At 35.1% G+C, this 12,350-nt stretch overlaps 1 protein-coding gene across 2 annotated transcripts in view; it reads left to right on the forward strand.

Annotated features, from left to right (window-relative positions):
* Positions 1-12,350, forward strand: part of LRBA (LPS responsive beige-like anchor protein) — a 434,876-nt gene that overhangs the window by 129,561 nt on the left and 292,965 nt on the right. The gene's annotated exons all lie outside the window — the stretch shown is intronic.

Here is a 12,350-nt window from a genome sequence, read left to right on the forward strand (position 1 = left end):
CAAGGCACTTGATATCAACACAGTGAGCTGTTTAGCTAGTAGTCAGTAGGATTAACTCTGGTGAAATTGAATGAAAGGCCTGGAAGGTGTGGGAGGTCACCGGCTGTGGAATCCAGACTCCTTAAACTCAGTCCTTTGGTGCTCAAATTTTAGATATTATCTTGTCTGTAAGTTTCCTTCTAACAAAACAGAAGGTTAAATTATCAAATCTGTTGTCTAGATCACTTGGATTCTCCATTACACTTGATATATCTGGGTTTTTCTTATGCATAGTGTAGCTTCTTTCCTTCCAAAGTGGGATTTTTTCCTCCGTCTCTGAGGATCTCACTTTGGGTGCTGAAAACGTATATTGGCAACTGTCATGGTTGGTATATGTCATTGGGTAGAGTACTTGGAGTAATTACAAATGGATTACTTGTGCTATGGACATTTTGCTGCTTGCTTCATTGAACTATGTTTTGCATTCTTAGTGTTTGAAACTGGAGATCAGTTTGGTAGATAACTGTCTGAAGTGCAATTCTGATAAGACTAAAATAAATCAAAACACCTGGGAAAACCTTTCCTTTGAACTGGAGTATGTTGAAATTACATTTTAAATTAGCTGCATATATTTTTTTTTTCTTTGACTTAAGCAGTATGTAGATTTTGTCCCTCCAGAGCTATGTTATTGTAGTATATTCTCTGTGAAGCTCCAGGACAACGTAAAATTTCTGTTGGAACTTCACTCCTACTTTGATTTCCTGTTGCTTTCTAAATTGTTTGAAAGTTTAATTGCCTATAATTGCCTGCAATATTTAACCTGTTGAATTCCATGGAATTGCTTGGAGAGCACTCTAACATGTTTAAATAGGAGTTTCTTTCAAACTCTTATTATTTGTCATAATAATAACTAAGGTTCACCCTTCTCAGATCCTGCTCTCGTTTGCTACACTTAAGATATGTTTGAACTCTGTCTTTTCTCTTAGGTGTAGTTGTTGGCTTCAGGAATAATGTGCTTTGTTTACTTTTAGTATGGTCTACAGATAGGGAGTTTAAAACATCTATGTCCATCACTGGCTAAATTAAAAAAAAAAATAATTCTGATGGAATGTTGTTTTTTGCGTGAGTCTATGAAGTGGATGTATGTTGACAGAGTGCTTAGTAGTAGAAATCGAAGAAGTTTAAGTTATAAACTTTGCTTTTGCCTTAAGTGTGGAAATAGGTTGGGAATGATTTGTCAATACTGTGTGAATAATAAGTGACCTTTTCTTGACTTAATGATGTAATAAGCACTTTATAGTTATATCCTGACAGGTAGTGGTCACAGTAGCTAAAATGTGTGAGCTAGTACTTTGGCTTTATCTCCTTATATCTTTACATAATTCTTAGTCTAGGAGGATATTTGAAAGGTTTGCTTGCTCCCCAGTTTGGAGATGAAATGTATGGTGTGGGGTTTTAGATGAGCAAGAACTATGATGTGTTACATTTAGTATGAGAAAAACAGAAGAATACCTGATATGTTATAATTTTATTAAAAAGGGTTGATGTTTCTGTGTATTAGATATAAATAATCATCAAAGTGATAGAAATGGCTATCTAACTAAAACTTGTTTTACCTAGGCCTACTTTTGACCCACTGGAAAACACCCTCTGCAATTTGCAGCCACTGTATTTTGAAGTGTTCAACAAAAGCAGGCTATATCAGCTGCAGCTGCAAACTGAGAAAAGTAGTGTGAAAGAACCAGTGTTTTTTAATTTCTACTACACAGCTGTTTTCTGGAAAGTAATTGTGAGGTTTGTGGTTTTGAACAAAAATTAAAAAAATACATTTATATGTGAAGAAATTGGGATGGGTGCTGTACATTAGACACTAAAGTTGTGTAGAGACGTACAAGTGGATAGGTGTAGTAAAGTCATGATATTCTGGTGTGGACTGATGTGAAGCATTGTTTCTTGGGACAATACACTTGGAGAAGTCAATATGACTTGCAGACTTTGGATAGAGGAATGGATAAAAGATAGGGTTAAAAAACACAAAACCCTTCCTAGAAATAGTTTGCCACACTGGTATGGAGAGAGATGAACTTTCCTAACGTCATCTTACTAAAATATAATTGGTTTTCCTCCCTGATTTTTCTTTTTTTAAAGTACAATCTTTAGTGGTTGTTCTATAGGCTTTTCAGATATTACAGGCTCTAACTAAGAAAAATTCTCTTATGAAATGAAAATTACTTGAACTTGATCAGGAATTCAGCACATGGTGTTGGTGTGTGTTTAATGGAAAACATGTCCACTACAGCTAAAAATATTAGCCTTGAAAATTGTGTTGCTGAGAATTTGTATGATTAATGTATACATTTTTATGTTTAGGGAAGAGAGTGGATTGCCTAATGTAAATGAATCTTGGGGGTGTGGTAGGGGAACAGGACAGATTCATTTCCATGAATGTACACTACTGCAGATGTTCAAAACTAAGGGAACATAATTTAGCTACAGAAGCAAGACTTTTCTGAAGAAAAAAGGCATCCTGTTGCTTCACCAGCACACTAGGACTTAAAAAAACACCACCATTTAAGGTGAGTTTTGTGCAGTGAGAGCACACCCTGTGGCTTGGCAGTCTAGTCAGAAGGATGATACCATGCTGACTTTATAACTAGATCTTTGAACAATATTCTCATGGGTGGTAAATGCAAAACAAAGTAATATCAACTGGCACTTAATTCTGTGAGCTCCCTGCTGATGGGGCTCTGCACTGAAATGGAACTCTTCCTGACAGGAAGTCAGCCGCGAAGTGTGGAGACCTCTGAAAATAAAGTGTGCTTTAATTTGACACCCTGCTGTTTTACAGCTAGTCTGTTTAATTTGAGACTATGGAAAGAGGTTTAGTGGAGGGGAGGGGTATGAGATTATGGAAAGTTCAGTGAGCAACGCTTGTCGTTGACTTTATACTAATTACCAATATGTGAACATTTTTGTTCATGTTAATAAACCAAATAATGTGCCTCTGTTTCCAAGCAAAAATACTTAAGAAACTAATGATTTGGGGAGCAGTGCTGTTTACTCAAAGTTCTGGCAAGAGATGCTTTGCACAGTGATGCTGTTCAGTTTATTGTTTAACCTTTAGTCTTATTTTTACTCATCTGTGCCTTTTTATGTATCTTTGCAACTGGGAGAACATCTGTCTCATCGAAGATGTTGACGATACACTAATCTTTCAATAAATATTTTAAGATAACTTGTCTAAGTGAAAAAACTCATAATTCGGATTATGCAGCAATCAATATGATATTGAGGTGCATGTCTGTTAGGCATTAGATCCTAGTTCTGATTCAAATTAGATTCAGAAGAATCAGCTGGATTTTCCAGTACCCTCTGCATATTTACAAAAACATTTATTTCTATTTCTACTTAAAACAGAAATGGTTATATTCTTCTTTTTGGAAAATTTGCTTGGTGAGTGCACGGGAGGATTTGCAGTGAAAGGAGCAGAAAATTATTATTTATCTTGTTTATTGTAGCAACATTTAGGGACAGATGAGATAGAACCCTGTGTTTCTGGGTGTGTCATGTAACAGTGGAATAATGGATACACAGAATATTTTAGTCTAAATGAAGACAACAGATGCAGGATGAAGAAGGAAACATAGTATGCAAGTGGACTGTAATAGAAGAGACGCATGTTAGTTTTGCTTTTTTTGTTTTAAATTCGATTTGATTTAGCTTCCTTTTCTCTAGTTTTTTTCTTAAAAAATCTGCATTAGGACACGATTACCCAAGGGAGTGATAAGGGACAGGTTTGGACATCCTGTCTTTTGAGTGAAGAGGTGGGATTGTTTTATATACTTTGGTTTCATTCCCTCAAAGGTACGATGATAGCAGGAATCTTGTTCATTGTTTGCATGTATTCATTATGAGGGTTTAAATTGAAACTAAACTTCATTTGGGGCAAAAGGTAATATAAAGGGGCTTTTACCTCCCAAATAGTATTCACTGTGTATATTGTTCAGTTTTTTATTAGTGAAATTTAGTTAAAGCTTATCAGACATTGAGCAGGAAGGTTGCTGCTATTTGGTGGGGATGATGAATGCTGTTATTGGTAGGATCAGTCCATCACTACTAGTGCAAATGTGCAGCAGTGAGTATGCAGTGATTTTCTTATAATTAGTAGTCTAACTTGGAAGACAATTTTTCCCATGCAGTGGTTTTACAAAAACTCAGATTAAAATCACAGTTAAACAAAAAAGCACTGAAATCAAGAAGCAGTTGCTTTATACTCCTGCTATTCCTTGATTTGTTTTCCTTTCTCAATAAAAATGTTGCTGGCACTGCAACTTGATTATTTGGATCTCTTCCCTTTGTTCATCTTATGTTGTCCCTTTTCCTCACTTCTGTTTTTCTGATTCATCTCCTTTGACTTAGAGTTTCTTGCTTCACATTGCTGCATATTTACAGAACTGCTTGGTACTTTGATTTCTCAATTAATGTTTAAGATTTCTGTTCCTGTTCTTCCTGAAGCTACTGTCTTTCATCTCAACATTGAAAATGGCCGATGGTTAAAGAACCTGAAGAGGAAACTGCGGTGGAAAAGGTTTGCTGCTAGATGAACTCAAACCTGACCCCTAATTTCGTTTCATGAGGCGTCATGGCAACAGCCCGCTAGTGGGAGAGAGAAAGAGAGAGGCTGCCGAGGCAAATTGCTTCCTCCATCAGAAACTGTGGACCTGAAGTCAGTGATCCACTCATTCAGTTTTTCCCCATTCTACAGTTTGTTGCTGTATTGGGACCGTAGAGGAACTGGAGTTTAACATAGACTTATCTGTTTCATCTTAATGTGACATTGGTTCTAGGGGCAAAATTTTATTCATCAAGTCATGAGTTAGATCACTATAAAAGGCATGTAATAAATGATTTTCATAGACGTGTTTATACTTTTTTGAAACTAGGTACAAAAATGAAGTCTATGCGTTTTGATGATACACAGATTTAATGCTGTGATAGTTATTACTGATAGCATTTTATTTATGCAGACTGATATTTTCATAATATATGAATTTTCTGATTGCAGACACTGATATTTTCATAATTTTATATGAACTTTTGGATTGAGTGATTTTATTACTAAAATCCTGTTTTAAGAATATTTGGTATCATCATAAGTTATGACAACTGCAACCTGTGTTGAGATTTTCTGGCTGTATGTCATTGTTAAAGATTGTATGTGCTGTAACATTTTATGTAGTGTATCTTTCATAGTATCTTTTAGGATAGAATTGTGTAGTTCGTGGAGAAGACAACAGTTGTCGCTTTGAGAGTAATCTCATAGCATAAAAGGCATTGTCTGACAAGCTGACAGTTTTTTTTTTAGTATTTTACTGAACAACGTAGTACTTAAGTATGCAAACTGCTCCAGCTCTGTATAATTTACTTTCAAAATCTATAAAAAGTTATTTTGACTTGAACTCAAACTTTTAAGTATTGAAATTAAACTCTCATTATAAGGTAGTTTTAGGCATTTACCACTAACAACATAATACCAGTTTATAGGAAGCTCTGTTTACATGGAATATCCCAAATGGTTAAACAGCAGGGGAGTCTTCTGCTTTTAGTTAAAAAACTGCTGTTTCTGTATGGCTTATTTACTACTTCTTTAATTCTTAATGTAGTGTGTTGTGGAATTGAGCATGCAAAAGTCAGCAGAGAGTTCTGTTTTCTGTGTCTAAGGTTATTACTTGCTGTACAATAATAAAGGCACTATTTTATTGGGTTAGTTGTAATTAACTTCAGCACTAGGCATTGATATAAATCATTCCTAATCTGTTTTCTTTACATTTTCATTCTTTTAAACTGGTTTAACATAGCTTCTTTCTGTCGTCCTTTTACATAAGGACGAGGGTTGTAATTGCTTTTTTGAATTAGGCTGTCGGAAGCTAATGTGCATGTTGATCCAAGAATTGATTAAGGAACACTAATGAATTTCATATAGCACTTTTAAAAGATTTGTAATAAATACTGTGTAATAAATACTCTATGGCAGTGATCTGTTATACCATTAGAATTCAAGACAGTATTGTCATGCTGTGCAGCTGGAAAAATGTTTCAGTATAAGAAACTTTGATTCTGTTTCATAGTTAAAATAGTAAACAATTTTGTGGTTATGAATAAAAAAATAGTGTTCCAACTCTTCCCAAGAGTATATTTTATGAAAATGGCTATGGCTGTTACAATTTTTGTGTCTGTGTTTCATCAGAGGAAAAATACTGAAACACTTTTGGTTTTCATTCTTTTGTGCTCAGTCTTGGTGTTTGATACCAACTGGGCCATGTGCCTTTTTGACTGATTTATCAATACACTAGAGTACTGCAGCATTTTCAGTTGTTCATTAACAGCATAGGTTTGAAACAAGAATGTTATGTATTCTTTTCAGTCAGTTTTGCAACACTGAACAAGTTTATTTCTTGAATTTCTTGTCTTTTTTGCTGTAGATAGTCACACACGCACAATCTCAGCCCACCTTTATAGTTCATTAGTTAGTTTGATATGAGTGTGTTTGAAATATTTTCCCACAACAACATGCTTGGTGTTATACCTCCACTTAAGAAGCTCTCTCATGTAGTTAATTTTTACACAACTTTCTCCTGGAAGACTCATTAAAATTTTTAATACAAAGACTTTAGTTGTGTACTGTCACTAGCTGATTTTTTGACAAAAAGCAATGTCTTTTTAATGGAATGCCAGCAGTAAATACTTTTTATTGTAACTGAGTGTGTTTGATAGTTTAAAAGTCTTATAAAAATAATTAGCTCTTTTATATAGTTCTAATGGCAGCCTTGCAAGTTTCCCCTGGAGCAGTCTCTAATGAACAGGCCTTGATTTTTCCAGTTGGGCTTTTAGATTCCCTGAGGACTTGACTTCAGACCTTGAAGGGCAGCAGCTGCCATTTGTCTTAAGACTGGAGTTGCCAAACAGACAGACCATGTACTAATAGGACACATTTGTACAGCCTGAGTCTGTGGAACCCTGATAGAGGTCTAATGATGATCATCTGTTGAGAGCTTGTAGCTGGCCAGGGTTAGAGTAACTTTTATCACCCATATTGAAATCAAAACCTCTGGATTGATTAGTGAGATAGCTTGACTTGTTACATAGATGCCATGTTAAAGCTTTCATAGACAAGCCATTGTTTAGTGTGGAATAGTGTCCATTGTTTAAATTTCAATAAATTCAAGCCTGTTTGATAAGTGTTCCCCCTGACAAGATGTTCTGAATTTTTGGGGTAGTAGTAAATACTTTTGCAAGCTCCCTCTTTTCTCTGTGTCAAGATTCTGCAACAGTGGTGCTCTTCTGTAGAGAAAGGACCATGCATATAATTATTGAAATCATTTTATTCTCAATCAATTTCTGATAATTCTTCCATTATTGATTTATGTTTTTAAAATTTTATTTGAGCATCCAGGTATGACTGCATATATACTGAATAACATTGTCTCCAAATGTGGGTTTGTGTTACTCTTATATTAAAATGTGTCACATCCTTGCAAATTTTTTTTCGTACACTACTTAGCATGTGTTAATTTTGATATTAAATTGCTACATAGATTTTCTAGATATTATTTCCCATAATTCCATGTTGGTTTTAATTTTTTTCAATGGAGCTTTGTAGATTAAAATAGTTTAAGCATACTTCAACTCTTTAAAAGTAATTTATGTTTGCAGATATTCTGCTTAACATGCAGTCTAACTTTTTTTTAATTATGAAGAACCTGGCTGAGATATAATCTACTTTTCACTATATGTTCTTTATTGCTGAGTTCATTCAAGCCTGTAGTGGATGTGGTGCTGAGAGAGTGCTGACACCAAGTGCAAACACTGCTGAAAAGTTCTTGATAGTTTACTTTAGGCACTTAAAGATTAGTATATCTCTCTATGAACAAGTTTTTCATGCAGATTTGACCTTTACTCTAGGATATAATGTGTCTCTTAGTCATATGTTAACACATTTTCCCACCCTGCTCCTTAGTGCTCCATTCATAGTTGTCAGTACCAAAGTCATCCTTCTCTTTTGTTTCATAACCAAAATAAATTATTAAAACTCGACCAGCTTTATGGGAAGGACGGATTAGCAAAGAATTTGCTCTTTTTTGCTTGCTTATGAGTGTGTATTTCAACTGTTAGATATAGTTCTTAATTGTGGAATATGTTAACCTTGTTAGAAGGATTTTTTTAAAGTTTCTGAGAAAAATGAATTATTAAGGAGTTTGCATGTGTCCATATATATGAATGAAAGTACTAGTACTGTTTGCTACAGTTGAAAATAGAGCAGTTTTCATCTATTGGAAACGTTTTAAGTATTCTGTTAAAGATCTATGTTTAATTGTTTAGCCATCAGACCAGTTGATGGATTGGTCTTGCAAATGTTTTTTATATAGCTTCAAGAATATATATTTTGGGTTAATTGTTTGAAATATGATTATATTTCTTTCCTAGAAGTGTACCGGTGAGGAGGGATATGTCCGTTTGCTGCCTACAGGCGAGCACTTCAAATTGCAAACCAACAAAAATGTTTATCAACAAAATTTTTGTGGTATTTGCTTGAGTGATTAGAGTTTAGGAATGGCTATATTGGGTTAGATAAAGGCTCCATCTCACTTAGTCTATCTCCAGCTATAGCCACAGAGATGCATAAGAAGAATAGAACAGGACAAGTGCGTATGATACTCTTTCCAGCTCTTTTCAGCTCGGGGCATTTTCTGATTTGGATGTAGTTTCTATGTATTTAGTCAATATCAATGTATTTTCCTTCCATGTACTTGTGCAGTCTTCTCTTGATCCTATTGAACTTTTAGTCACCACAACATCCTTTGGCGGTAGATTCCACTGATCTGTATGTAATGCACAGTGTAAAGAACTGCCTGCATTTCTTTGTTTTGAAGCTGGCTGCTATTAGCTGCTGCTTGTAGAAAAGGCTTTTGGACAGGCCTGGTTGGGTAAATAAGAAGCTCCTGAAGTATTAGGTCTGAACGAGGATATTCAGAATGAGTAGGGAGTCAGCAACAAATGGAAGAAAATGACTGATCAATGAGTTGACATTGGAAAATTCAAGTCAATTCAGAATTTTTAAAGAACTTCTCCACTTATCTGATGATGCCATATGATTAGAGACATACCTTATTTTCAAGAAATAGGAGGATCAAGTAGCATAAAAGACTTTTCAATGCGTTTGAAGACTGAGATAACTATACATGCATATGTAGCTGAAATGAAATAAAACGGGACATAGAATTCCTAAAGATTGTTTTGCTAGACTAATCTCAGGGTTGGTTATGGTCTAATGCATGTTGTGGCCTTGTGCCAAAATTATTTCCTAGACAAAGGAAGTGTAGTAATTTGCATGAGTTTTGTCAGAGCATTTGGTACTGTCATACAACTGATCATTAGTTAGAAATCATTAAAAAACCTCACTGTGAAATAGATTGAAAAACCCTGACCTGACTCAAATGGGACAACAATAGGTCACGATATAAACCTTGAGGGAGATTATTAGTTTCTGAAGGGAGGGGTTTAAGACCAGCACTGTTTAATGTCTTCATTTAATGATCCTTGTGCACTCAGTAAGAATGTGTTAATGAAACTTGTTGATGATATAAAATTGGTGCTATAGAGGACAGTTGTGCTGTAGCTACAGGAAATGTAATATGTTACTCCACACAGAATTATAATTCAGATGAGGTTTGAAGCACCATTTCAGGAAAGAATATAGGACTTGCATTTTATCTAGAGTACTTATGGAAGTGTTTACAGATTCCATTAAGGAAGTAGGTGAAACAATAATGAGCTAGGAAATTTCCATGTCAGACATAGTATTTGAATAAAATGTGATTTCTTATTTGTCTCCTTGTAATGGTTGTTTTTCATCGTAGCTATTTGTGGTAGTGTTTAGTGCTTCTTGGGTTTTTTCCTGCTTCAGTATTGAGTGTACAGTGACCAAAAGCATTAGAAGTAGATTATGTCTCTCAGTTACTAAACATTTATAGCCATAGGAAATGATGGTCAATTAAGTACAGCTTAGAATAGGTATGAAATTATTGACTTTGTTGATCTTCCCTTACAGTCCTTCCTTGGGAAAGTGCTGAAATGTGTTTTCTAGTTATTTAGTTGCATTAGTGGTTGAGTTTGAGGCTTTTAACGTGTTTTTTCCCCTAATACCTTTGGGAGACGGATAACTAAGATGTTGATATAATAATGCAATATGCATACTGAGTGTAATTGTTTGAGAGAGAACATACACTGTGGGGAAATATTGAATGGATCATGAAAGATGATGACCATTAGTCTTTTCTTTCAACTATTAAAATTAGCTTTAGGGTGTGTTCAGCTGTGATTTATGAAATTGTTTAGACTAACACCTTCTTTGATGATGTCTGATGTAGAGAAAAATGCTTAAAAGTATCATGATAAATGCACTTTCTTTTCACTTTTGGCAACTTCCATCTTCACCATTTAAATTTTCAAGTATTTTAGTGAGCTTGCTTAAAGAGCCGAGCAACAGATGGACAGTGTCATAAATGGAAAAAATTATTTTGCTTTTCTTGAGTGTTTACACATTTAAGCTAACAGAATATTTTCAGTTATCATCATATGAATGTAAATACTTAGAACTTGATATTACATTTAAAAAAACTCTCATGAGGATTAGTTGCATATGCTATTTTGTTTAGAATACTAGCAGCTAAAAGGCTTTTTTTTTTTTTTTAATAAGAATAAATGCTTCTTAAAGCTATTTCAGACAGCTTACAGACTAACTTGAAGTCATCTAATAGTGGCCGTAGGAAGGCAATAGGGGAGAACTGGGAGAAGGATGGTGGGAGAAATGTTAGTAAGATATATGTAGCAATAAGGACCAATGATGCTACTTGATGTAGCCTCAAAAAAGACCCCCAAAACCCCACACCCCAAAACCCCATATGTGATAATATGTAAATGGAACTTAGCTAACACTTAGAATGTTGCTTCCCTATTAATGCATATAAACTAGTTATATAAAAAGTAATGAAATACATTTATAATTCATGGTGAATAATAACTGACAAATTCCAATTATTCCACTCTTAATTCTGAGTACCTGAAAATGTTAAAAGAATACGTTGGGCCTGGAATATGTCAAGCCTTCAGAGATCAGAGTTATATCTCTCCTCTGCATTTGAAATCTGGAAATCTTTTTTGGGGGGGGGAGAGGGGATAGGATTTAGGTTGTAAAGAAACAACATTGTTCTACTGGCTTTTGTGTATGTCTAATCAAACCGTCATGTCACTGAGAGATAATTCTGCAACACTGAGCAGCAAAAAATGTACTCTGTTGACACTGGGTATTAAGAACTCTGACATTCAGAAATCTGAAATTTATTTAAGAGGTATTTGCGGTTTTGCACTTTTTGCCTGTTTTGGAACTGATGAAATTTTTGAAAAGAACCACAGTGGTAGAAGTAATGATGTGAATAATCATTACGCTTATTATTTCATACAACAAAGACTGAAAAATCAAGGAAGCTGATGTGGAAAAGCATATGAAACTTAAGTATCTGTCTGCTGCAGAATCATGCTTTTGTTTTAGTTTAGAAGACTTGTAGAGTTTAAACCAAGAGTTGTATTTGGCCTGCCTGTTCTATCCAAATGCCTCTACATTTTCCCTAAAATACAAGGTTCACCCATTTACTACCCTAATTTTTAGCTCTGTCAACTTGTTCCTATTGAGTCTAGGATTAAAAATCTTCTTTGTGTGTCTGCTAACCAATTCTGTTTTCTCCTCAGTTTTCAAATGGGGGAAGCAAGCCCCAGTGATAGGTCATCTGGGTTGGTTGCTTTCCACTGTGCCTCTTCTAGGGGCCAGGCAAAACCCGCCTACATGTGTAAGAGGTGTAGAATTTTGCTGTAATTCAGAGTTCAGTTAGATGTAAGAAATGTGCGGTGCACGTGTGTCTGCTGTTACCATCATTTCAGTGTGTTAAAAATTCAGAGTGTTAAAAATGTGTTAAAATTTTTTGAAACATACTGGGTGTTAATGATGCAATATTTGGATTGTTAGCAGATTTTTTTGAGTAGAGATGGTTATGTGATGCTGAGATGAGGATTATTATTGGCATATACGTGAACTAGACTTTAAGCTGTAAGAGAAATTTCTGTCTAAAGAATGTGCCTTACATTAACGTGTGTTGTGGCTTAACCCCAGGCGGCAGCTAAGCACCATGCAACAGCTCGCTCACTCCTCCCGCAGGGGGATGGGGAAGAGAATTGAAAGTAAAAGCGAGAAAACTTGAGGGTTGAGATAAAGACAATTTAATAAGTAAAGCAAAAGACGCGCACGCAAGCAAAGCAAA

This window comes from Buteo buteo, chromosome 1, assembly GCF_964188355.1.
Source record: "Buteo buteo chromosome 1, bButBut1.hap1.1, whole genome shotgun sequence".
Lineage (NCBI taxonomy): Eukaryota > Metazoa > Chordata > Aves > Accipitriformes > Accipitridae > Buteo > Buteo buteo.